At 36.3% G+C, this 27,921-nt stretch overlaps 1 pseudogene; it reads left to right on the top strand.

Annotated features, from left to right (window-relative positions):
• Positions 1-5,072: 5,072 nt before the first annotated feature.
• LOC114623817 lies at positions 5,073-27,251 on the top strand (annotated as a pseudogene).
• The last annotated feature ends 670 nt before the right edge of the window (positions 27,252-27,921 follow it).

Genomic DNA, 27,921 nt, shown 5'->3' with positions numbered 1-27,921 from the left:
TTAAGGTCCATTCTATGTTGAGGGTCTAGAAATACAATAGATGCAAATAGTCAAGGAACAAGCAAGACAATAAACACAAACAGTCAAAGAAAAAGCAAGGCATTAAACCCAATTATGTGAATGCTTCTGTGATCACTGTTTCTAAGGGCTTATCAGAATGATTAAAATATCTGAGTCTACTTCCCTGTCCTAGCCCAAGGTCATTTTCATCTCTGAAGCCTACTTCCTTATTCTAGCCTAAAATTTAGATTCCTGTCTGAAATTACTTCTTTGTTCTAGCCTAATATTTAGGTTCCTGCCAGAGATTACTTTTATTTTTGGCCTAAGATTTAGATTCCTACCTGAAATTATTTCTTTATTCTAGTCTAGTGTCAGATTCCTATCTGAAGGCTACTTCCTTGTCCTTCCTGGCCAATGTCATATTCCTGCTAAGCAGCCCAGTTACTTGTTCTTGTCCCATGTCAGATTCTTGCCAAGCAGCCCCAAAGGCTCTCCGCCTCTCCCCCTTTTTATTTCATTAACAAAACTGAGCCTTCCTTAGGTCATTCTGACAAGAATGCCTTCATTAGCTGTCATGGAATATGCATTTTTAAAAGCAATGCATTTATGTCTTAGGTTGGTAAGGCTCTGTGCAGAATCTTACCCATCCTTGGCTTGCCAGTCTGTTAATTTAATAAGCTGTCTGGGGGTCCATTTTCAGGTTCATGTACTTGGCTGTCAACATGTTGATGTTGCTGAAGAAAAGTTTTAACACAATAGGCAGGAATAAAAATATTCCCAGGACAAAAAGGGCTAGCATGATCAAGCTATATATGCCATTTTTGAAGATTGATCAAAATAGAAATACTGACCTCAGGCCATCAGTAACTTTATCTGCAGTATCTACTACATCAACACTCATCAGGGCAGCATTCTTGAAATTCATAAGTTCCCCATATATCATTAAAGCATCCCAAGAGATGTTGGAATTATGCCAAATACACTGAATGTGTCATTAAACTTCATCCTAATTATAATGACTACCACTGTAAATTGCAGAACTAACATGAATCCAATGTTATTTGGCATGACACTAAAGATGGCTCCTTACCCTTAAATTCTGATCCTCCTTCCAATAATTTGAATAGGATAAGCAGCATCGATCTATTCTCCTAAATGCCTATCTAAATCCTCTAGTACATTGTTGCAGGAGATATTTAAAATGGCAGCATTCAATCTGGCTTTTCCTAATCAGCCACCATGTACCCGACTAGCCTAGGCCTGTGACCAGGAGCAGAGGGGGCATACCACTGCTCCTCAGCTCAAGCCATCTGCTCAGGCAGTCAGAGACACCAGCCCTTCCACCCATGAGACACCAGCATGGGAGATGGTTCTGCCAATCTTCCCTGCTGTCTCCACAAGGATGGGCTAAGCCCAGACCATCGCACCATCCACACAGGCTCGGTACAAATGATACTCTAATGCTTAGATTATCTAAAGGCTTTATATGTATGGTAATGCTCAATAACAAGATGCCCATACAATCAGAGGTGTAACCCAATACCTAACCTAGATATACCAACTACCTTTGACTGCTAGAGACATGCATACATTTGCTTCCATGTTCCCCTCTCTTTTGTCTCTCCCTCTTCCCTCTTCCTTCTTTCCTCTTCCTCTCCTTACTCCTCCTTTTCCCCTCCTTTCTCCTCCCACCTTAGCTCCTCCCAACTTTTAGGGAAATTTTTCCACTAGAGTATATTCAACATATTAGTAACCCCTGTACACCACAAATTTATTTAAATCGTATTCTTTTTATTTTTTTATTTTAATTTTTTTTTAATTTGGATGCTAAAGAACTTTCTGCTGAGTATCTTTGGTGTTCTACAACTAGGCATACTTATGCATAGGTGAAAGGGAAGGATCCACTTGCTGGTATAAGGCATGATCACAATCAGGTATTAAATATGCAAAAGAGGACATTTTTTCTTACAGGATGCTGAAGGAACATGGTGGCCACCAGAGTGATGGGTGAGACATGCTGATGCCAGGACAAAGAATGAAGTTGACCTGGAGCTTGCTGAGTGCCCTGACAATTGTGACTGGAAAGCTATATTAGGCATAAGTTCCTGACCCACCATTGCTTACCTATACCCCTGATGGGACAAGCTGCCTTGCCTCAAGTTCTTAGACATTGTGGAACAGAGAATCAAAAAGAGAATTTATAATGACTCTTGTGTTGTTCTTAAGTGTGACCAGCTATTCAGACTCAATCATGGGCTGGTCTAGAAATCAATCCAATATTGGAAATAACAGTCTTCATTTGGAAGTCTGAATCTGGACATTTTCAGAGACATATATGGAAATTAGCTGAAGTTCTCTATGATGTTATGTTAGCAAGAGAAAAAGTTGGGGCAGGATCTGGATTTCAAACAGATGTAAGCACATGTGATAAGGCTCTTTTAATTGTCAAGTTAAAAATACTTTTGTTTCTTCTACAGTATTTAATTTAAATTGCATTGATTGTACACCTTCTAATTGTGTTTGTGTTTTGAAATCCATCATGTCAATTATGGAGGTCCTTCAACCAGCTTTTGTTTTAGTGCCCTGAGTATCACAGAACCTTGGTATTCTAAAAATATTTTGCAAGTACTGGAAGAAATAAGTCAGGCTTTAAGCAGAAGCAAGAGGGTAGTGGGCTTGATTATTGCTGGTATAACAGCTTTAATTACATTAATTGGTAGCATCACTACTTCTGCAATTGCTGTGACACAAGAAGTTAAGAGAGCTAATTTTTGTTAATCATTTAGCATCATAACTCTTTAAGGTTCATGTACATATACCATCTGCCACCTGCCACATTTGTATTTTATGATGCTCTACTGAATGCTCTGCATCATTCCACACGTCTCTGATTGTTTGGCAGAAATTTCCAATCCTTTAATGGCTTCTGTTTAATGTTAAATTCCAGGCTTCTTTCCCCATTGCCCTATTTTCTTCCTACAACTCACTCTAAGACCAGTGTTCCAAGAAATATCTTGAGGTAGAACATTTCATACTTTTTTGAGAAATGGCCAAATTGATTTCTATAGTGATTGTCCAAGTTGTCACTTCACCCAGCAGTGAAGAACTGTTCCCTTTGCTCCACATCCTGGCCAGCAAGTGCTATCACTTGAGGTTTTGAGTGTAGCCATTCTGGTGGGTATGAGATGAAACTTTGAGCTGTTTTGATTTATATTTCTCTGATGGCTAAAGACTTTCCCACATTCTCTTCTATGACGTTTAGTGTATGTGGTTTTATGTTGAGATCCTTGATGTACTTGGACTTGAGTTTTGTGCAGGGTTATAAATATGGATCTATTTTCATTCTTCTACATGTAGATATCCAGTTAGTCCAGCACTATGTCTTCAAGAATTTTTCATTTTTTCCATTGCATGGTTTTGGGTTCTTTATAAAAAAAAATCAAGTGCCCATATGGCTGTGGGTTTATTTCTGGAACTTCAATTCAATTTATCATTGTGTTTGTTTCTGTACCAATACCATGCAGTTTATATTACTATTGCTCTGTATTACAGCTTGAAGCCAAGGATGGTGATTCCTCCTCAAGTTGTTTTGTAGTTTAGGATTGTTTTGAGTATCCTGTGTTTATTGATATTTTCATATGAAGTTTAGAATTGCTATTTTAAGGTCTATACAATTTCTTACAATTTTGATGGGGATTGCAATGAATCTGTAGATTGCTTTTGGTAAGATGACCATTTTCACTATATACATACAGCATTGTGTGGTAATCATACAAATGTGTATTTCTAGGTTGTGAGTTTAAAAAGTTCATTGTACTGAGTTTTTGCCACATTGTGGTAGTGGATTCAGAGCCTTATTTCTGGTAGCTCAAGCAGCATATGGGTATCATTATATTAGAAGTTCATATAGTTTCTATCAGCTTAAGAATTTGTATGTCATTTAATTTCTTTGAATTAGAACAAAAGGATGTATTTTCTTTCCAAATGACTCTCTGAGCATTTAAAAACAAAAAGCTCTGGTGAAGTCCATAAAGGTTGGCTCATTTTTACCTGATAGTTCAGAGGTTTGGAGTCAGAGTGATGAATTCAACATTTTGTGCAAAAGTTCCCTAGTGGCAGTGTCTTTGCCTTTATTTTCTAGAACTCTGTATCTATAACATTACAATTACACAGATATATAAGACTTTCTTGCATGTACACTATTACATCAGATTACATAGGGGTCCATTTTATGCCCAGGTAATTAGTTTCAGTGTCTGTCAATGAAATCACTGTCTGCCCACAACTTCAATCTTGTCCAAAGTTCTTTTGTTTCCCTTCAGGAGGATGGTGAATACAAATTTGATATCTGTCCAGTTTAGGAGATGAATAACATTCACTTCTCAGCCTTGACTCCTCAGGGTCAGTTGTTCTTAGCAAATATTTTCCAGATGGACTTTGAATAGTAACCCCATCAAAAGAAGTATTCTATGAGTTCATCATTCTAGATTCCTTTTTTATTTTTCTGCTTCAGCCTGCCTGGGGTATGAGGACTGGGATGGGCCTGAGGGAACATATCCCTACAAACATGACTAAGTCTGGAAGAAATGTAAAATACAGGTCACTAAAACTTAATGTCACTAAAGTTTTAGTGAATTTTAGGTCACTAAAACTTAATACATTTACAGTATTCTACACTCAAAATTAGTCATTAAATGTCTAATTCCATACATTTTATACAAAAATATATTATCTATAGCTTGAGTTAAGGTTAAGTACAAAGCTTTATAACAATGTAATTTTATCTCACAATATAAAATAGACAAACAATCTTTGCTAATGTTACTAAAATAGGTCAGTTTAAGAAGCTTTCACTAATAAAAAGAGAAGGAGATCTGTGGTCTGTACACCATGTACTAAATTTTGACCTTATAATTTTTAGTATCTTTTAATTATTGCCCACTTAGTTATACTTTGACCTTTTCCTTTTCTCCTTACCTTTTATTTCTTACTTTGGAGCCATTCTTTAGCTTACGGCAGAAGTAATGTATAGTTTTAAATTCCTGATACCCTCTCTCCTCCAGCCAAGCAAGATGTCCAAAGCAAAGAAGGCCAAGGGGAAGAAGGTGGCCCTAGCCCCCGCTGTTGTCAAGAAACAGGAGACCAAAAAGGTGGTCAATCCTTTGTTCGAGAAAAGACCCAAGAACTTCAGCATTGGGCAGGACATCCAGCCCAAAAGAGATCTAACACGCTTCGTTAAGTGGCCCTAATATATCAGGCTGCAGCCGCAAAGAGCCATCCTCTATAAGCGGCTCAAAGTACCTCCTGCCATTAACCAGTTCACCCAGGCCCTGGATAGGCAAACAGCTACTCAGCTGCTTAAGCTTGCCCACATGTACAGCCCAGAGACAAAGCAAGAGAAGAAACAAAGGCTACTGACCCATGCCGAGAAGAAAGCTGCTGGCAAAGGGGATGTCCCAACTAAGAGACCACCTGTCCTCTGAGCAGGAGTAAATATAGTCACCACCTTGGTGGAGAACAAGAAGGCTCAACTGGTGGTGATTGCCCATGATGTAGACCCCATTGAGCTGGTGGTTTTCCTGCCTGCCCTATGTCGAAAGATGGGGGTGCCCTACTGCATCATCAAAGGAAAGGCCAGACTGGGGTGCCTGGTCCACAGGAAGACACACACCACTGTTGCCTCCACACAAGGTTAACTCGGAAGACAAGGGGGCTCTGCCTAAGTTGGTGGAAGCTATTAGGACCATTTATAATGACAGTTATGACGAGATCCGCTGCCACTAGGGAGGTAACATCCTGGGTCCTAAGCCTGTGGCTTGCATTGCCAAGCTTGAAAAGGCAAAGGCTAAAGAACTCACCCTAAACTGGGTTAAAAAATGTACACTAAGTTTTCTGCACATAAATATAATTACAAAATTAAAACAAAATTCTTGATAGTCTGTAAGATTTTCCTTTAGCCATTTACCAAATTCACTTCATCAAACTTAACATACTTCTCAACTGTAGTAATCTCTCTTACTTACAGGATGTTCTCCACAGTTTTAAAAAAAATATGAAACATATCAACATCAATAAAGTTTCAAAATAACTAAAACCAGTTGAATCAAATTATATTTGTGACATAATGTAATACATTGATATTATTATCTCACATTTTATTTCTAAACTATTGTTTTGCCTCCTGCAATTCTAATGCATACTTTAATGTTCTTTATGATTTTCAAAGTCATTACATATTTTTCTTTATTTCTTAAAATTTTGAAAGTGTGAATGTTGCATTTCAAGAAGAACTGACCAAGATTACAAGTATTCAATGCCATTTACAAAGAACTAGATTATTTAAGTAGTTTATACAAATAGAAAGTAGAAACAACCCAAAGACAAAAATATTTACATGATAACCCTGTAATTACAGTTTTGTATAAAAATGCTATTTTTTTTTTCAAAAAAAAAAAAAGAAAAAATGGTAGAAATAGCAAGGGCTCAACAGTACCACCCTCTGGGGAACAATCTTTATACTATGGTGGATGTTTCTTTTCCACATTATGACATGCCCTGCATCACAGAATCTTCTTTTTCCATCAGACATAGGTTACTGCAGAGAGCCACAGCTGGATTGGAGCTATCATTTGGAGCTTGGTGTGTTTAGAAGACAGTAAATAATTTGTGGTGATTTTAATTAGCTTGCAAAATCTGTATGTGTATTTTAAATAGTTCAAAATATATTAAGAAATTGTTCTTATTCTAAAAGAATACAAGAAAGATATATCTCCCTAAATTTACAATGATCATTATGGAATAAAATTATTAGTCCCATTATTTCAGCATATTAATAGAAAGCAGGCTATTTTAAGCAATATATGTTTCATGCTAAATAATAGACAAATGACATTTTAAAGTGAAAAAATATGTAATATTAAGGATGGATCGAATTGTTTTTCATTTGTAATTTAAATATATCTTATTTTTTACACCTTGCCCATTGATTAGAAACATCGAGACAAAGAGTTGAGATGAATAATGAATATCATGTAGATACCATGTTACCAATATTAGTTTGACAAACCATGTGTGTATCTGGGGAATTTGAAATAATTTAAATGTTACACACTTGTATGTAGTTAGTAACTACTATATATCCAGGAGAGACTAGTATCAGGTAATTAGTTTGGTATGTTTTCCAGAAAGGTAACTTTCTTGTTATATTATTAATTTTACTGCTCTTACTACAACAATCATAGAACGGAAAAACAAATGGTTCAAATAATTCAGTGATAATACAGTTACTTGAATTCTATCAACTCGTTAAGGCTCCAATTAGCAATTTGAAAGAGGATAAAATAAAATTGGCATTACCTGTTAATGAGATGGCTATTAAAAGTCTTCTCTGAGTGCTCACCCCTTTCCCAAACAAATTAAAACCTTTTGTATCAAACCCTCAGAAGTGTGATTTAATGAATTCCTCAATGATAATCTTCTCATTAAGATATTCTCAAGAACATTCTCTTGTCTTGGATTAATTCCAAAGTGCTAACTTTAGAATTAACTTTGCTAGTTAATAACTTCATCCCCATGTGGTTTAAGGAAAAAAGGAGAAACAACTGGATTAAAATTTTTGGTTATCTGTTTCTAGGCTGCCAGATGCCTGTTTCTGTCCTTGTTTACTAACTTTACTAATAATCACCTTTTGAAGAACAGACAATATCACAAAGTATCTCTACTATTTTAGAATACATATAATTTAAATATACATACACAGAAGAATATATAAGAACAACAGCTTCATTAATACTTGAGACAGTGAAACAAATTCTTGAATTTAGAAAGATAGTTAGATATTGTCATTTCCTATCATCCTTTGCTTCATAGGCAATATGTGAGCATGTAAAGAAAGCAAATAGGAATTCATTAGATAATATTTTTAGAAAATTATTTTTATTATTTTTGTTTGTATAAAAAGGAATGAGAGCCGGGCAGTGGTGGCGCATGCCTTTAATCCCAGCACTTGGGAGGCAGAGGCAGGCGGATTTCTGAGTTTGAGGCCAGCCTGGTCTACAGAGGGAGTTCCAGGACAGCCAGGGCTACACAGAGAAACCCTGTCTCGAAAAACCAAAAAAAAAAAAAAAAAAAAAAAAAAAAAGGAATGAGAGATTCAATCATTTTACCTTAAAGAACTTGTTGATCTCTAAGTGTTTTACTGCTTTTGTAAATTTAAATGTTTATAAAATTATGTTTTAAGTTCCAGTAACAGACATTAGAGTGATGAGACATTGTGGATATTATGAGAACACTGATCCAGGATACAGCTCACTTTTTTAGTGGGCCTTCATGACCACTCACTTGTTGCCTTTGGAAGAAAGATATAGCTCAGTGCCTGACACATCATTTTTCAATATTGATTTTTATTAGTGCTAAATTTAGAGAGAGTTAAAAAATGTTTTGATTGACTTTACTTTAAATCTTCTACTTTCTGTGAATTTACCCAAATTCACTGGCAATTTCCTTTCATTCCTGCTCTACCTGGAAGTCATAACCTTTCACTAGAGTATAGTCAGAGGCCTAGATGCTGTTTACTTGTGGAAACTAGATCCAAACACTTCATTTGTTTGAAAACATTAATTTCAAATAACATTTTTTGTCACATTTTCTCTTTGCAAGAAAGTGGGGAAATGTAGGAAAATATCCTTGTTCATGTGACCTGTTTTCAGCTTTACTAGTGCTTGTAGGGAGTGAAAAGGAAATGAGTACAAGAAAATGTATTTTTTTCTATTGACTTTTATCACAGATACCTGGTTGCCACATGTGGTGGTTTGAATATGTTTGTACCAGAGACTTACACTATTAGAAGATATGCCCTTGTTGAAATAGGTGTGGCCTTGTTGGAGGAAGTTTGAAACCCTCCCCCTACCTGGCTTGAAGCTCTCCTGAATGGCTTCTCAGATGAAGATGTAGAACTCTTAGCACCTCTGCCAGTATCATGTCTCCCTGCCTGCTACCATGTTTCTTTACAGCTGTACAAAAATGTATGGAATGTATGTAACACAATCACAGTTTCCATGCATTAGTTAAATATCTAGGTTGTTTCAATTCCTTGCCTATTGTAAATAAAGTAACAACAAACAATGAGGAAATGACTCTGTAAGAAATAGAATCCTTTGGATACTTAAGAAAGAGTGGCATATCTGGCTCTCATGGGAATTTAATTGTTAAGGATAATTCCAGATTTGGGGTTTTCATAGATAGCTCTTTTTATATTAAATTATGTGCCTTCTAATCTTATTCTCTATAGAACATTTAAAATTTTATTTTCTTATTTTTATTACTTTTGATAATTCTATACAGTTTATTTTATCATATGCAGCCCACAATCCTCTCAGCAGATACTAGATTTTGTCAAATGCCTTTTCTGCATCTGTTCAAACTATGATGTGAGTTTTATCTTTAATTCCATGCTAATTTAAATTTCTGTTGACTTCCTGGTTTTGACAATACAGTAATGTTAAATTCACAGAAAGAGTTTAGTAATGTTCCTACTTAGAGCTTTTTCTCCTGCTGTAATAAACACCAGGACTAAAAAAAATAAAAATAAAAAACAACAGCAACAACAACAACAACAAAAACACTTTAGAGAGGAAAGGATTATTTCAGCTTACACTTTCTAGAAATAGTGTACCACAGAGAAAAATTATGTCAGAAACTTCAGGCAGAAAACTAGAGGTATGAATCAAAGCAGAGAACATGGAAGAATTCTGTTTACTGGCTTACTTATGTTTATACTACTAAGGACTTAGCCCACTTAGTTATACAACTAAGGACAGCACTACATATAATGAGCTGTATTTTTCTCATACCAATCAGTAATCTGAAAATTCCCCATAGATATTAACACAGGCCAATGGGATCTAAGCAGTTCCTCAAATAAATCTCCCTCTAAGTGACTCTTAGTTGTGTTAACAATAAACAAACAGAGATACAATAGTGTTTATTTTATTTCCATTTTGTGGAATAGCTTCAGAGAATTCCATTATGAATTTATGCAGATTTGGAACATTTTTACTTGGGTCTTTTTTTTTTTTTAGTTAGTTCTTTAGTCTATTTATTCACTCTGTTAATGCTATGATCTCACATGATCTTGCTTTAACGTAGGTGGATTAGTTATATGTAGAAATTTGTTCATTTCTTTAAGCCACTTTATTTCCTTGATCATTTAGTTTCACTATCATGCAACATATGTAAAATAATATTTCTTTTTTCTTTTTAATTGGTTATATATTTACATTTCAAATGTTATCACCCTTCCCAGTTTCCCCTCCACAAACCCTGTATCTACTTCCCTCCCCCAGCCTCTAGGCAGGTGCTCCTCCATCTGCCTACCCACTCCTGCCTCAGAGCCCTAGCATTCTCCTACCCTGGGTTATGGAGCCTCCACAGGACCAAGGGGGCTCTTCTCCTATTGATGCCCAATAAGGCTACCTCTGCTGCATTTCCAGCTGGAGCTATTGGTCCCCCCATGTGTACTCTTTGGTTGGTGAGTTAGTTCCTGGAAGTTTTGGGGGGAATTTGTTGGTTGATATCATTGTTCATCCTATGGGGTTGCAAACTCCTTCAGCTCCTTCAGTCCTTTCCCCTAACTTCTCCACTGGGGTTCTCTTGCTCTTTTATTTGAAGAATCCAAACAAGGATATTTCCACCCATTGTTCTTTATTATAAGGGCTGTTCCACAAAGTGCATAAATGAGAAGGAAAGTAAGAATTACTTTGAAAAAGGGTGGGAAATATTAGAGTTATCTACTTATGTCTTTTCTTGAAGTTGTGGTGCTGCTGGTTTTTGATTCTGAATGTATATATTTCAGTTTACTATGTAATATATCTGGCTTTCTATAACCTTATAAATGCACGAATATACAAGAATCATTTTAATGAGCAATTGTGGTTGTGTAGTCAATTTGTGCCCAATAACATTTTTTTCTGAATTTATTATGTGTAAAACACATGCAAAACTTTTTTATAAAACTATATCAACATATAAAACTAGTTGCTTTAATGTATGCAAAAGAGTTCCAAGAACCTGCTGAAAGAAAGTCTGAATAGAAAAAAAAGTTTATTGTAGTTCTTTGCCTAAAGATAGTCATTCACAGGTAAGAGCTGCTTGTGTTACTGCAACTGTGTTTCTAATATGAAGTAGTCAACACTTAAATCATTTATGTAAGTAACATTACATGAACTAAGCAGTGTTTGTCTCTGTCTCTGACCCTGTCTCTCTCTCTCTCTCTCTCTCTCTCTCTCTCTCTCTCTCTTGCTCTGTGTGTATATATGTGTACATGTGTGTTTGTGTGCATGTGTGTGTGCATGTGTGTGTTAGATAAGGTTTCTAGTTGCTTTGATGAAAACCATGATGAAAAGGAACATGGAGTGGAAAGTATTTATTTTATCAAACAGCTTATTAGTCTATAGCTGAGGGAAGTCAAGGCAAGAACCCAAGGCAGGAACTTCGAGGCTGGCAATGTTTCAGAAGCCATGGAAGAGTGAAGCTCACTGCCTTGCTCAGCTTGCTTTCTTATAGAACAACACCCCATAGTTTTCGCCACCCAGAATGGGCTTGGCCCTAAAACATTAATCAATAATTAAGAAAATGTGCTACAACATTGCCTGCAGGCCAATATTATTGAGGCATTTTCTGAGTTGAGAATTCCTCTTTGATAATGACTTCACCTTGCTTCAAGTTGACATAAAACTAGTCTGTACACACACACTTAATGAAAAAGAGACCATGCATTTGAAAGAGACTGAGATGGTACATAGGAGAGGTTGGAGAGATTAAAAAGAATGTTGAAATGATGAAATCATATTTTAATATCAAAATAATAATTGTTTAGAAAAGAAAAAATAGATTACTCCAATGAAATAAAAAAAATAAAAGAACTGTAGAACCTCTGTAAATAAAGTTAAATAATACCTGAAATATAAACTGAAAGGGGGTGAAATGCTGAAAATTAACTTGAAAGTTTTTCAGCTGTACAACTCCTTACCAGTGAAAAGAACAAATAGAAGTCACTTAAAATTTAGTAGTCATCTTAAAATTTAGTTTTAGTGTTTTTTAACAACAATTTTTTCTGTTTAATCTGTCAGAAGAGAGAGAATCATGTTGTGTCACTCTGCATGAAACAGAGCAGAAACATCATCTTTCTAAAAAGAGAGGTTAGAGCCAATGCTTATACTGAATGAAATAAGGCAATTAGAGAAAGTTATATTCTGAAATGGAATAAAGAAAAGGCATTCATAAGGGAAAGTCCTAAAAGAATGCTTTGCAGTTTCAAAAGGCCAACTAAATTATTCCCAGTGTTCTCTGTCTACCTCCTGATTATAGAATAAGATGTGAGTTCTGAGCTATTCATGTCACTAAGTCTTTGCTCTACTATCACAAATTTTCTGATCCTAATCTTTTGACATTAGTAGCCTGACTAAACACTTTTATAATTCAGGACATGAAAGCTGAATTTAGTAAACATAGAAACTATGAAGAAAACTAAAGCTGAAAAGAAAATATAAGTGAAAGACTAAATAATCCACTATGAAACTCAGATGAAAACATTATAAGTAGACTAAGTAGAGGATGGAATATCAGAACTTAATGGAATTGGAACATTCAGTAAAATAATACAAAAATACACACAGAGGGAATATTGAGGAAGTTTAGAATACTGTGAAAAGATCATGTGTGCTTATTATAGGTAAGTAAGTAAGTATGTAAGAAGAAAAATATCAGACCAAAGGCATGGACCATATCTTCATTAGTATCATTGAATACAGCTTTTCCCTAGTTAAGGAAATACATATTCATATGAGTACAAGTAGCTCATAGTACACCAAATATGGCCAGAAAAGAAATTATCCATGGCATTTTAAAGTTAAAACACTATGCAGAAAAAAAATAGGGGGCATAGAAATCTACAAAAAAGAAAGAAAGGAAGGAAGAAAGAACAAACAAACAAAACAGAAACAAACCACCAGACACATATAGAGGGAACAAAGAAAAAGTTCAACAGAATAACAGGTGACTTCTTAAGGGAAAACATAAAATACATAAGAGCCTTTAAAAATGTACTCAAAGTCCTAAAAGAAGAGATTCCAAACCAGACCAGAAAATTTATCTGCCACAGTTAAAGGAAAAGGAAGTGGTTTCTATAATATAAACAGACCAAAAGAATTCTTGCCTACCAAACAATCTCCATAGAGAAAAATTAGTTTATGAACAGAACATGCATAGCCAAAAGACTTCAGAAAGGAAAGGGAAAGAAGCTACAATTATTAAAACATAAACATTATTGAGAACACAGTAAAAGCACACATACACACGTACCTTAAAATAATGAATTTATAATGTTCTTTGAGCTTTAATTACCACCTTTATTTTCAGTTAATGAATATTTTGCACACATATATGTCTCTTCTATGCATACATGTAGTGTTTGTAATGTCCGTTTGACAGTGTTTGTGCCTTTTTAATTTGAAGTTATAGATGAGCGTTATTTGACATGTGAGTTCTAGGTATTAAATCTAGTTCCTCTGGTATAGCTCTTAACCTAAGCCATTTCTGCAGCCTTAAAATTTTTAAATATTAATGGCTTCAAGCCACTAATCAAAAGACACATAGGGAGTGTCTGCATAAATGTGGTACTTGTCAATATAAAAATTTGATGGCTAATTAGCTGGGCAAGAAATGTAAGGTGGGACTTCATGGGAAAGAATGGGAAGAAGAAAGAGAACAGGGTTTCAACAAGGAGACATCAGAGGAGATGGGCATGACTATGGTCCTGGAAGGTACAGCTAGCTACTTAGGTGATGGGGATAGCTATTTGTGCATCTGTGAAGCTAAGGCCTAAGCCTTGAAAAATTTTTAAGTTCTCAGTATGCTTATTTAGGGAACTAGATGGTTAAGGAATGACTGCTGATATATTAATTTCTATCATTAACTAATATATACAGAATATTAAGAATAATTTTATACACATATAAGTTAATGAATTAATAGTTAAACTTACAGAACTATGGAAATAACAAGAATGATACTGATGCAAAAACAAAGCAATGGAATCAAACAAAAAAACCAAACATGAGGGTAAATAATAATAGTTATCTGATATTTCCCAAAAATATGCACTGGAGAAAAGACAACATCTTAATAATTTGTCCTTAGAATAAAGTGCATGTGAACACATAAAAGAATGAAATTATACCTGTGTCTATCACTTTGTACAAAAGTCAACTATGAATGGATAAAATCCTTTAATGTGAAACCTGAAGTTCTGAAAATGGTAGAAAAGCATGAGATACAGGTATACAAAAGGGTGTTCTGAATAGGACTCCATTAGGCCAAGTGTTAAGGCCAATAACTGTCAAAAAATTAAATGCTTCCATACAACAAAAGAAAATGCTACAATCTGTACATATTTGAACCAAGCAAACTGAGGTAATTGGTAATAAAGGAACCATAGACAAACATACAGAAAAGCTGGGACTAGGTGATTTGGTCTCTAATGGAGCTGTACCATAGTTACCTAGAAACTCAGCATATTTCACATACACAGCATAAATAATGCAGAGTGGATTGGCTAATCTCAGAAAGGAAACAGTCTCATATTAAAGTTATTATGGGTGAGTAACCTGTAGAAGATAGTTTCTGTATACACTGTCTTGTTGAAATTTTTAATCCCAATCCAACATTTCCATCTCACATTTGATCATTTAGTTCCTGGATATAAGACACACACACACACACACACACACACACACTTTATATTTACAATAATCCTTAAACAGCACAAGATCTAGAGAGATATCTACCCTTTATTCTATTAAAATATATTTCCTATCCATAACCCCGAGTTATTACTTACTATGCTTCCTCTAGGTTCCTTTTAACTCCAAATGGCCAGCCTGCATGTCCACATTTTCATCAAATGCATGCACCTTCACTCTTCTACTTCCTTGTTCTCTCCCTCATGATTCTCCTCTAGCCCTACAGGTCCAGGAACATAAACATTGCCAACATTTTTACTGCCTTGTTATTAGTTGTTTGCATCTTTATTTGCCAATCAAAAATGTAAGGTCATCTGGTTCTATGTGTGGAGTCTCTCCTCTCTGGGGGCAATCAAATCTTGGGGACTCACACTTAGCATTACAACTTCATAGCAAAACACCAAACCTCAATAAATCCTCTTTTTACTCCAATAAATAGCTCCTTTCTTCTCAGACATAAGTTAAACATAATTATAACATTTATGAAAATTATAAGTTATCATATACATTTATAATGCCCAGTCCATTATATTTGGCATTTTATCATGAATCCTATCTTGGTGAGTTAGAGTTTTATATCTAAATTATTTTTTATCTTAACCTGTTTTACCACCCTTCAAATCTCTTAAATCCTAAACAATGTAAGGTTCATTGTGAGTCTATAACTAGCATTCAAGCTAATCAGAGATGGGATTTAAGTATGTAGGAAGTGCAGGAAGGCAGCTTCCAAAATTTAAATAATTGGCTGAGACAACTGACTTCTTGGACAGTCCCCAACATTTCTTATAATATTGGAGCTTCTATCTCCAGCCTTCTAGCAAAGAAGACCTGATAGATCTTAAATGAAGCAGGAATAATGAAGAACTAGCTTACATTGTCTTGAAAGAACTTAACAGTCAACTGTCTTGCATTTATTTGTCCTTTTTGGACATCATTTTGTTTGCAGAAAAAGTTAGGGCATTCCTTGCCTAGTAGCTAGCTTGCCATAATTGAAGCAATTCCACATGGAAGTATTTATGTCTTTCACTTTCTTTGAAGTAGAATGGTGGTATTGTCAATAGCAGACATATCTCACAGATAAAAGATCTTTTAATAATAAAATAATCTTAAATGCCATATTCTGTGGATCTCTGACATTTCTGAAGACAATTAAATTATTTACAGCATATCTGAACAAGCAAAGAATGCCTGTCTCTGGTTAAATATTACCCATATAACCCAGAATACATATATTTTTGTGATAATCCAGACTAGGACCTAACAAGACTATGAATTTGACTTTCAACTTGAACTACTTAATCAGCAACAATTTGTAATAGCAACCATTTAAATGGCTGGGTCTACACACTGTATTATAAATGAGCTGCAGAGGCAAAATGCCTGTCTTAGGGCAACAACATTAATCTTAAATTTAGTATCAATACACCAATGAAAACCTTAAACCTGAATCAATATACAAAATATACCTCAATTCTGCATCCAAATATAAAGACTTTTACCAATGTAAGATTATTGCTATAAAATGCCGTAATTTGTTTAAGGATACATTTAATAATCCATACCTATTAATCTAATTTCTTATAATACTACTATATTCCCCTATTTTTCCTTTCAACTCTCTTCCCTTTACCTAAGACACAAAGAAGGATAGAGAAGAGGAAAAATGTCTAAGCTCTCTATTTAGTTTCCATTATGTTCAATACCATAATTATTTGTAAATTATCCCTTAAAATTATATATAATAGCTAAAACCATCTACCTAAATTAAGGGATTGGGACAATGGTCTTTTTGTATTTGCATTTTTGCTGAATTGAGGTGAATAATTCTTATTTGAGGACCAAAAGAAAACAATAAAGGGTTACATCAACATAAAGCTGGCTTGCATTATGTGTTGTCTAGTCTTTATGTGTTGAAAGAGTTCAGGACTTAACTGAAGTCCTTATTGGAACAGTTTGAAATACTGAATGAATTAAGGTCATTGGAGATTAGCAGCCCTTTTTGAAGTTTTTGGGTTTTGTTTTGTTCTGTTTTTTGTTTTTTGCTTTTTGTTTTTTCTGAGGCAAGTCTCTGGAAATAGCATCAGGTGAGGCAGAATCAGACAGGGAGCTAGAAAAGCAGGTTATGTCAGCGTTCCCCAGGGGATGCACTCCTGGTCTATTATTCTGTAGTATACAAACTCAAAATCAATATTTAGTTCTATAAAGATATAATATGGAATGTGTAACGTGCATAGATTAATTCAGGATAATTTTAGCTTCTTGTTTGAGCAGGAGAAAGGCTATTGATTTTTTATAAATTAGTTTGATTAATCAAATTATAGTATAAGTTTTAGTTACGTCTCTGAGAGGATGCCAAGAAGAATTTTGAGAACTCTGTAGTCAACAAGATTCATTAGCTATATATCGTTGAAGTTCTGGTAGAGACATTTAGTTTTTGGATTGTACTCATGTAGAGGGATCAACAAATCATCTCAACTATTGCGTTTGTTTGTCTTGACTGTTTTACATTTCCTTCTGCAGACAAGATTCTTGGAGTGTCTTCCTCATTCAAATCTAATCCCTATTGCTTTGAAAGAAGTCCACATCAATTTTTTCTATTAACACAAAAATAGAGGCTATTTCCCAAAATAGCATGTCCTTGATTCAGCAACCCAAAGTCATCAAAAGTATAGACTGATTTAGTTTACCAGCTTCGTTTATACTTAGGTGTGTTCTACTTGATCTCTTTCATAGAGGATTTGTAATACCATTATAACTGCCAAACTTATAACTACCCTAATTTTAACAATTAAATAACTAAATAATAATTATTATTTATTTAAATAGGATTTTTGTGTAGTCCAATCTGGCCCAAGTTTGGTTATAGATTAAGTTGGCTTCAGACACGTAAAAAACCTAACTGTTCTTGCCTTTGTCTCTAAAAGCCAGAAGATTCTGGAAACATGTCACTGAGACCCTATGAGAACAAAAGTGGCAGCCAAGGCTACTATACCTAGTAAAACTCTCAATTACATAGATGCAGAAACCAAGATATTCCATGACAAAACAAAATTTAAACAATATATTTCTACTAATCTATCTCTACATAGGATACTGGAAGGAAAACTCCAACACAAAGAAAACATGAGAAATTAAACATCTCACAACACACACAAAAAGAGAGAATCATACACACATAATACCATCTCCAGAAACAAAAATAACAGGAACTAACAATTATCTGTCTTTAGCATTTTCCAACACAATGGACTCAACTCCCCAATGAAAAGAAACAGGCTAACAGACTGGATAAGTAAACAGGATCAAGCATTTTGCTGCATACAACAAACAAACATCAGTGACAAAAACAGACACTAGAGTAAAGGGCTGGAAAACAGTTTTTCAAGCAAGTAATCTCAAGAAACAAGCTGGAGTTGCCATTCTAATTTCCAATAAAATATATTCTCAGCCAAAAGTTATCAAATGAGATGGAGAAGGATACTTCATCTTCATCAAAGGAAAAATACACCAAGAAATCTCAATTCTGAACATTTATGCCTCAAATGCAAGAGCACCCACATTTGTAAAAGAAATTTTGCTAAGTCTCAAAGCACACTTTCATTCTCACTCAATAATAGTGGGAGACTTCAACACCCCACTCTAAATGGACAAGTTACTGAAACAGAAGCTAAACAGAGATGCAGTGAATCTAATAAAAGTTATAAAACAAATGGATTTAACATATATCTACAGAACATTCTTCCCAAAGCAAGAGAATATACCCTCTTCTCAGTAACTCATAGAGCTTTCTCCAAAATTAACCATATAATTAAACACAAAGCAAACCTCATCTAATACAGGTAGATTGAAATAATCCCTTGATTCTTTCAGATCACAACAGATTAAGCCTGTATCTCAATAACAGCAAAAACAAAAGAAAGCCCATATACTCAGTGAACCTGACCAAAACTCTAATCAATGATAATTTGGTCAGGAAATAAAAAATAAATCAAAGACTTTATAGACTTCCTGAAAATGAAGACACAACATACCCAAACTCATGGGGCACAATGAAAAAGCAGTGCTAAGTGGAAAAGTCATAGTCTTCATAAAGAAATTGGTGAGATTCCTAACTAGCAACTTACCAGCACACCTGAAGCTCTATACAGGAAATAAGCAAACACACCCAAGAATAGTAGACATTACAAAATTGTCAAACTCAAAGATGAAATTAGCAAATTAGAAACAAAGAGAACAATACAAAGAATCAATGAAACCAAATCCTGGTTCTTTGAAAAAAATCAACAAGATAGATGAACGGCCAAATTAACTAAAGGGAAAAATAGACAGTATACAAATTGACAAATCAAAAATGAAAAAGGAGGCATAACAACAGAAACTCAGGAAATTAAAAAAATCATCAGAAACTACAACAAAAAACTGTATTCAACAAAACTGGAAAATGTATATGAAATGGATGATTTTCTAGACAGATCCTATATACAAAGTTAAATTGAGATCAGGTAAACTATTTAAACCATCCCAAATTCCTAAGGAAATAAAAATAGCCATTAAAACCTCCCAAACAAAACAATCCAAGTGCAAGATAGCTTTAGTGTAGAATTCTACCATATTTTCAAAGAAGAGCTAATTACCAATACTTCTCAAACTATTCAACAAAATACAAACAGAAGAAACACTAAGTAATAAATTATATGAAGCCACAGTCACTCTTATACCTAAACCACAGAAAGACTCAGCAAAGAAAAAGAACTTTAGGTCAATTTCAGTTATAAATATAGATGCAAAAATACTCAATAAAATTCTCACAGATTGAATCCAAGAACACATCAAAACTATCATTCACCATGATCAAGTAAGCTTCATCCCAGGGATTCAGGGATGATTCAATATAGGAAAATTCATCAATGTAATACAGTATATAAGCACATTCAAAGGAAAAAAATCACATTATCTTCTCATTAGATGCTAAAAAGTCTTAGACAAAATATAACTTTTAACTCTTCTTGTTAAAAGTCTTAGAGAGATGAGGAATTCATGATATGTACCAAAACATTTTAAAAGCAATATGTATATCAAGCCAACTGCAGGCATAAAATTAAATGGAGAGAAACTAGAAGAAATCCCATAAAAATTAGGGACAAGACAATGTTTTCCACTATCTCCCTATCTACTCAATATAGTACTTGAATTTCAGGCTCAAGCAATTAGACAATTAAAGAAGGTCAAGAGGATACAAATCTGAAAGTAAGAAGTCAATGTATCACTAGTCTCAGATGATATGTCTACATAAGCAGTCCACAAAATTCCATCAAAGAATACCTACAGCTTATAAACAATTTCAGTGACATGGTGGGATATAAAACTAACTCAAAAAAATCAGTAGCCTTCCCTTACACAAATGATAATAAGGCTGTGGAAAAAATTGGGCACACAAAACCATTTAACAATAGCGACAAATAGTATAAAATAACTTCGTGTAACTCTGACCAAGCAAGTAGAAGATCTGTATGAAAAGAACTTTAAATCGTTGAAGAAAAACATCAAAGAAGACCTCAGAAGGTGGAAAAATCTCCCATGCTCATGGATTGGTAGAATTAACAGAGTGAGAATGGCCATCTTACCAAAAGCCGTCTACAGATTCATTACAATCCCCATCAAAATTACAAAACAATTTCTTCACAGAAAAGAAAAGAGCAATTCTTAACTTTGTATGGAAAAAATATTCCAGGATAGCTAAAACAATTCTCAACAATAAAAGATCCTCGGGGGAATCACCATCCCTTACCTCAACCTGTACTCCAAAGCAATAGTAATAAAGACCACATGGTATTCATACAGAGGCAGGTTGATCTATGGAATCAAGTTGAAGACCCAGAAATAAACACACATCAATGAACACTTGAACTTTGACAATAAAGCTAAAAACATACAGTGAGAAAATAGTGCTGGTCTAACTTGTGGTTTTTATGTAGAAGAATAAAAATAGATCCATATTTGTCACCTTATACAAAAGTCAAGTCCAATTTGGTCAAGGCAGTCAGCATAAAACCAGATATATTGAATCTAATAGAAGAGAAAGTGGAAAAGAGCCTTGAACTCATTGGCACAGGGGGAAACTTCCTGAACAGAACACCAATGGCTCAGGATCTAACATCAACAACTGATAAATGGGACCTCATGAAATGAAAAGCTTCTGTAAGACAAAAGACACTGTCAATAGGACAAATCAGCAATCTATCGATTGAGGGAAAAAACTTCACTAACCCTACATCAAATAGAGGACTAATATCTAATACATATAAAAATTCAAGATGTTAACTTCCAAAAATCCAAATAACCCAATTGAAAACTAGGGTACAGAACTAATCAAAGAATTTATAACAGAAGACTATCAAATGGCAGAGTAGTACATAAATAAATGTGCAAAGTCATTAGTCATCAGGGAAGTGCAAATCAAAACGACCCTGAGATTCTATCTTACACCAATCATAATGGCTAAGGTGAAAATCTCAAGTGATAGCACATGCTAGCAAGAATACAGAGAAAGGTGAAAACTCCTCCATTGATGGTGGGACAGCAAACTGGTACAACCACTGTGGAAATAAATCTGACAGTTCCTTAGAACATTGTAAACAGTTCTGCCTGAAGATGCAGCTATATCACTCTTAGACATACACCTGAAAGATGCCCCACCATACCACAAGGGCACATGCTCCACTATATTTATAACAGCCTTATTTGTAATAATCAGAAGCTAGAAAAAAAAAAAACAAATGTTCCTCAATCCAAGAATGGATACAGAAAATGTGGTTCATTTAGACAATGGAACACTATTCAACTACTTAAAATGAGGGCATCATGAATTTTGTATGGATTGAACTAGAAAATATCTTCATGAATGAGGTACCAAGACTCAAAAGGATGTGCATAGTACATGTTTGCTGTTAAGTGGATATTAGCCAAAAAAGAACAGAATACCTTGGATATAACCCACAGGTCTTAAGAAATGAACAAGTAGAAAGCCCCCAGTAAAGATGCTTCAATCCCACTTAGAAAGGGGAACAAAATATCCATGAAAATACAGAGGGATGGAAGGATCTGGGTGGGAAAGAAGAGGGTGTATGTGAAGGGAACAGAATCAGGTATGGGGGAGCAGGTAGCAGAGAAGCCCAGAGGTACAGGAGAATAAATGGAAATATGCAGCCTCAGGGGATGGGAGGCAGGAGACCCTCTAGAAATTACCAGAGACCCAGTAGGTGAAAGACTCTCAGGAATCAATAGGAGTGGCCTTAGCCAAAATGCCCAACAATGAGGAGGCAGAATGCAGAGAGTACAGCTGCAATAGATAGACAGGGCCTCAAGTGAAGGGATATGGTAACTATTCCACTGTCAAAATTTCTGACCCAGAAGTGTTCCTGTCTAAAAGAACTACAGGGACAAAAATAAAGAGACTGATGGAAAGGCAGTCCAATGACCAGCCCAACTTGGGATCCATCTCATGGGAGGGCACCAAAGCCTGACACTATTACTGATGCTATGATGTGTTTACAGACATGAGCCTGGCATGGCTGTCCACTGAGAGGCTCTATGAGCATTTGACTGAGACAGACACAGATACTTACACCCAATCATTGGACTGAAGTCAGGGATGCCTATGATTGAATTTGGGGAAGGATTGAAGAAGCTGTAGGAGAGGGTAGCCCCATAGTAAGACCAGTTATCTCAATTAATCTGGGCCCCAGGGAGCTTACAGACTCTGAGCCACTAACCAGAAACATACACAGGCTTGTCTGGGGTTCCTGGGCATGAACATAGTGCCGATGAATCCCAGAAAATCAAGCCAAGGAAATCTCTGAGTTCAAAGTCATCTGGGACAAAGCATGTCCCAGATCCAGGCTTGGTGGTGCACTCTTTGAATCCGGGCCACACCTTCTTAGTATCTCTGGAAATTTTGATGAAGGAAACATTATCTGTATGATAAAACTTAATGGCTCTGGATGCAAGTACACAATCTAAAGGTTTCTAAGTGTATCCTTAAAGAGAGTTTCCTTTCCAGCAGCCATAGAGATTGAGTTGCAGAAAATCAAACTGAAGCCCTCATTATGAGGTTGGCTGAATTACAGTGAAAATTCAAGTCTCAGCCTCAGAGGGTGTCAGCAGTTAAAGTAAGGGCATTATGTGACAAAGAATGGGATCCTATAACTTCTGATGGGGATGTGTGAAAGGACCCTGTTGAAGCTGAGAATGATGAATCTTCAGATTCTCAAGGGTATATTTCATGTGAGGAAGTAGTACCCTCAGCCAAATCCCTTGAAATAATGGCTTTTTTCACATGAGGAAATTAATCCCTCATACTCTGATAAATTGGCAGTGACTTTTGTTGAAGAAAATACCAGAAAAGACACTATTAATGTTTCTCAAGGCCCACCAATAGTTTCTTCTAGACCTATAACTAGACTCAAGGCAAAACAGGTCCCCAGAGGGGAGGTAGACTGTGTAGTCCATGAGGAAATGCGCTACACTATTAAGGAGCTTAATGAGTTTGCTAGACCTTGGGGTTGGAGATACTGCTGCTCTATTGGATGAATTAAAGGCAATGGCTTTAGTTGAGCCCTGAGGTAACAAGGACCAGGTGGCAGCAATGAATCGCCAGTGGTTGCAGTTATTATAATGTACCAAGTAAACAGAAAAACCTTTATAATGACGTAGCCCATAATTGTCAGCACAGGAGAAGGGAAATTTATAATGGCATGACTCATATGGACTTCTGGTACCAGCTAATCAGTCATGGTAGTTCCTGGCATGAAATAGATAGGAAGCCTACTGCATATCTGTTTGAACTGTATAAGCAGAAAAGTTCCAAATGAAGGAAAGGCTACATTAGATTGTGGCAAAAGGCAGTCTCAGCCAGTGAAACAATTTCCAGACATGAACCAATTTGCAGACCCAGAACCCCTTGAATGAAGGGGTGGCCAGATTCCCAAGAGAAAGGACACCTAAAAGTTTTGCTGTTAGCCTTTGTCCAGTTCTTCCCCACAGGGACCTACTGCCTTTTACAAGGGTAATTGTAAACTGGAAGAAAGTAAATAATCAGGCCTTCCAGGGTCTGTTGAATATTGGTTCTGAACTGATGCTGATTCCAGGAGAACCCAAGAAACACTGTGGCCCTGCAATTAAATTAGGGACTTATGGATGACAGGTAATTAGTGGAATTTTGACTGATGTCTGACTCACAGTAGGTCCAGTAGGTCCCGGAACACAGCCTGTAGTCATTTCCCCAGATCCAGAATGTATAATTGGGATAGATATACTTAGAAATTGGAAGTATTCTCACATTGGTTCTCTGACATGTGGGGTAAGGACTATTATGGTTGGAAAAGCTAAATGGAAGCCTTTATATTTGCCTCTGACAAAGAAAATAGTGAATCAAAAATAGTATCATATTCCTGGAGAATTGTAAAAATTACTGCCACTATCAAGGACTTGAAAGATGCAGGGCTGTGATTCCCACCATATCTCCCTTTAACTCTCCTATCTGACCAGTGCACAAGATAGATGGATAATGGTGAATGACAGTTGACTATCAAAAACTAAATCAGGTAGTAACTCTGATTACAGCTGCTGAACCAGATGTAGTTTCCTTACTTGAGCAAATTAACACATCTCCTGGTACCTGGTATGTACCTATTGATCTAACAAATGTCTTCTTCTCAGTAACTAATCATAAGGACCACCAAAAGCAATTTGCTCTCATTTGGCAAGGCCAGTAATATACCTTTAGAGTTTTGGCTCAAGGATATATTAATTATCTTACCCTGTATCATAACTTAGAAGGAATCTCCATCATTTGCCTCTTCCACAAAATATCACATTGGTTCAGTATATTAATAACATTATGCTGACTGGACCAAATGAGCAGGAAGTAGCAACTACTTTAGGTTCATTGGTAACACATATGGATATCAGAGGCTGGAAAATAAATCCAACCAAAATTCAAGAACCATCTACCTCAGTGAAATTTTTAGGAGTCCTTCTAAGGTGAAAGATAAGTTATTGCATCTGGCCCTTCTAACCACCAAGAAAGAAGCACAATGTTTAGTGGGTCTATGTGGATTCTGGAGACAGCACATTTCCTACTAAGATGTGTTACTCAGGCCCATATACCAAGTGACTTGGAAAGCTTCTAGCTTTGTGTGGGGTCTGAAACAGGAGAAGGCTCTTCAACAGGTCCAGGCTGCTTTGCATGCTGCTCTACAACTTGGTCCATCTGGTCAAGTGGACTGGATGCTACTTGAGGTGGTGGTGGAAGATAGGGATACAGTTTGGAGACTCTGGCAGGACCCTGTATGTGAATCACAGAAGAGACCTTTGGGATTTTGGAGCAATGATCTACCATCATCTGCAGACAACGATTCTCCCTTTGAAAAACAGTTCTTGGCCTGCTATTGGGCCTTAGTGGAAACTGAACGTTTGACAATAGGACACCAAGTTACCATGTGACCTTAACTACCCATCATGAGCTAGGTGTTTTCAGATCTTCCAAGTCATGAAGTAGGACATACACAGCATCAGTCTAGTATCAAATGGAAGTGATATATCTGTGATCAGGCCCAAGCAGGTCCTGGAGGCAAAAGCAAGTTACATGAAGAAGTTGATCAAATGCCTATGGTTTTTATTCCTGTTACAGTGCTATCTGCTGCCAAGCATGCACCTATATAGCCACATGGGGTAGTCCCTATAATCAGCTGACTGAAGAAGAGAAGACTAGTACCCTCTTTACTGATGGCTCTACACGTTATGTAAGCACCACCCAGATGTGAACAGCTGAAGCACTACAACACGTTTCTGGGACAACCCTGAAAGATACAGGTGAAGGAAAATCATTACAGCGGGCAGAACTTCGGATAGTACACCTGATATTACAGTTTGTTTGGAAGAAGAAACAGCCAGATGTACAATTGTTTACCTACTCAGGGGCTGTAGCCTATGGATTAACTGGATGGTCAGGTACTTGAAAAGATCACTATTGGAAAATTGGTGAGAAAGGTATCTGGGGGAAAAGTATGTGAATAGATCTCTCCAAATGGGCAAAGGATGTGAAGATATTTGTGTCCCATGTAAATGTTTACCAAAAGGTGACTTCAGCAGAGGAGGAGTTCAATAATCAAGAATATAAGATGACCTGTTCTGTAGACAGTCAACCTTTTCCTCAGTCATCCCTGTCTTTGCTCAATGGACACATGAACAAAGTGGCCATGGTGTCTGAGATGAAGATTATGCTTGGGTTCAACAACATGGATGTCTACTCATCAAGCCTGACCTGGTTACAGCTGTCGCTGAATGCCAGATCTGCCAATAGCAGAGACCAACACTGAGCACCAGATATGGCAACATTCCTCGAGGTGACCAGCCAGCAACCTGGTGCCAGATTGACTCAATTGGACCACTTCCTCCATGGAAAAGACAATGTTTTATTCTTATTGGAGTAGATACTTATTCTGGTTATGGATTTGCCTTTCCTGCATGTAATGCTTCCACCAAAACGACCATCTGTGGACTTACGGAATGCCTTATCTATCAGCATGGTATTCCACACAGTATTGCTTCTGACCAAGGAACTCATTTCACAGTCAGAGAAGTGTGACAGTGGGCTCACGATAATGGAATCCACTGATCTTATCATGTTCCTCATCATCCTGAAGCAGTTGGTCTAATTGAAAGAGGGAATGGCCTTTTGAAGATGCAGTTACAGCACCGATTAGGTGGCAGCAGCATGGGGGATTAGGGCAGAGTTCTTCAGAAGGCAGTATATGCTTTGAGTCAGCAACTGATAGATGGTACAGTTTCTCCCATAGCCAAGATTCATGGATTTAGGAATCAAGAGGTGGAAAGAGAATAGTTCCACTTATTATCACCCCTAGTGACCCTCTAGTAAAATTTTTGCTTTCTGTCTCCACAACTCTAGGTTCTGCTGGCCTATAAGTTTTGGTCCCAGAGTGGGGAATGCTCCTACAAAAGATTGGGGAGCCACAACAAACATTCCATTGAACTGGAAGCTCAGACTTCCTCCTGGTCATTTAGGGCTTCTAATGACCTTAAACCAACAGGCTAAGAAACAAATAACAGTATTTGTAGTGGTGATAGATCCAGATTACCATGGGGAAATTGGATTGCCACTCCACAACAGAGGTAAGAAGGATTATGTCTGAAGTGCAGGAGATCCCTTAAGGTGTCTCTTAATACTACCATGTCCTGTGATTAAAGTCAATGGGAAACAACCTATTCCAAGCAGGAAGACAAAGGATGAAGACACATTAGGAATGAAAATATGGGTCACTCTTCTAGGAAAAAAAGCCAAAACCTTGTGAGGTGCTTGCAGAGGGTAGAGGAAATACAGAATGGGTAGTAGAGGAATGTAGTTATAAATACCAGCTAAGTCCATGTAACTAGTTGCAGAAATGAGGATTATAAAGTAATATGGATGCTACTATTTGATTTTGTTAAGAATACATTTGACTTTCTTCCAATTTCTTTAAAGTCAATTGATATTTAAGTTGAGATACTAAAAGGATGTTCCCAAGGGACATTGCCCCATTGTAAATTTACAAATGTGTTTGCAATTGTGGGAGGGATATTTATATCATGTTAGGTGTATTCATGACCTTATTATTGTTTCATGTGGGCATGATATATTATTTGTGTCAAGTTCACAAGGGGTGGATTGTAGTGGCTATTCCTGATTGTCAACTTGACTATATCTGGAATGAAGCACAATCCAGAACTGGAAGGCTCATCTGTGATCCTGATCTTGAGGTTGGGAGATACAAGTTTCTGACCTGGATTTTGGCATGGAGATCTTGAGACATAGTGCCTATGAATCCCAGAAAATCAAGCCAAGGAAATCTCTGAGTTCAAGATCATTTGGGACAAAGCATGTCCCAGATCCAGGCTTGGTGGTGCACACTCTGAATCTGGGCCACACCTTCTGCTGGAGACCTACATAAAGATATTGGAAGAAAGAAGATTCTCTCTTCTTTGTCTGTTTGCCTTGTGGGACTGAGCAACTGCTAGATCCTTGGACTTCCATTCACAGCTACTGGTCATCATAGTTGGGGATTTG

The sequence above is a fragment of the Grammomys surdaster genome, unplaced genomic scaffold (genome assembly GCF_004785775.1).
Source record: "Grammomys surdaster isolate TR1022 unplaced genomic scaffold, NIH_TR_1.0 202, whole genome shotgun sequence".
NCBI classification, from domain to species: Eukaryota; Metazoa; Chordata; class Mammalia; order Rodentia; family Muridae; genus Grammomys; species Grammomys surdaster.
This window is presented reverse-complemented; position numbering and strand designations above follow the sequence as displayed.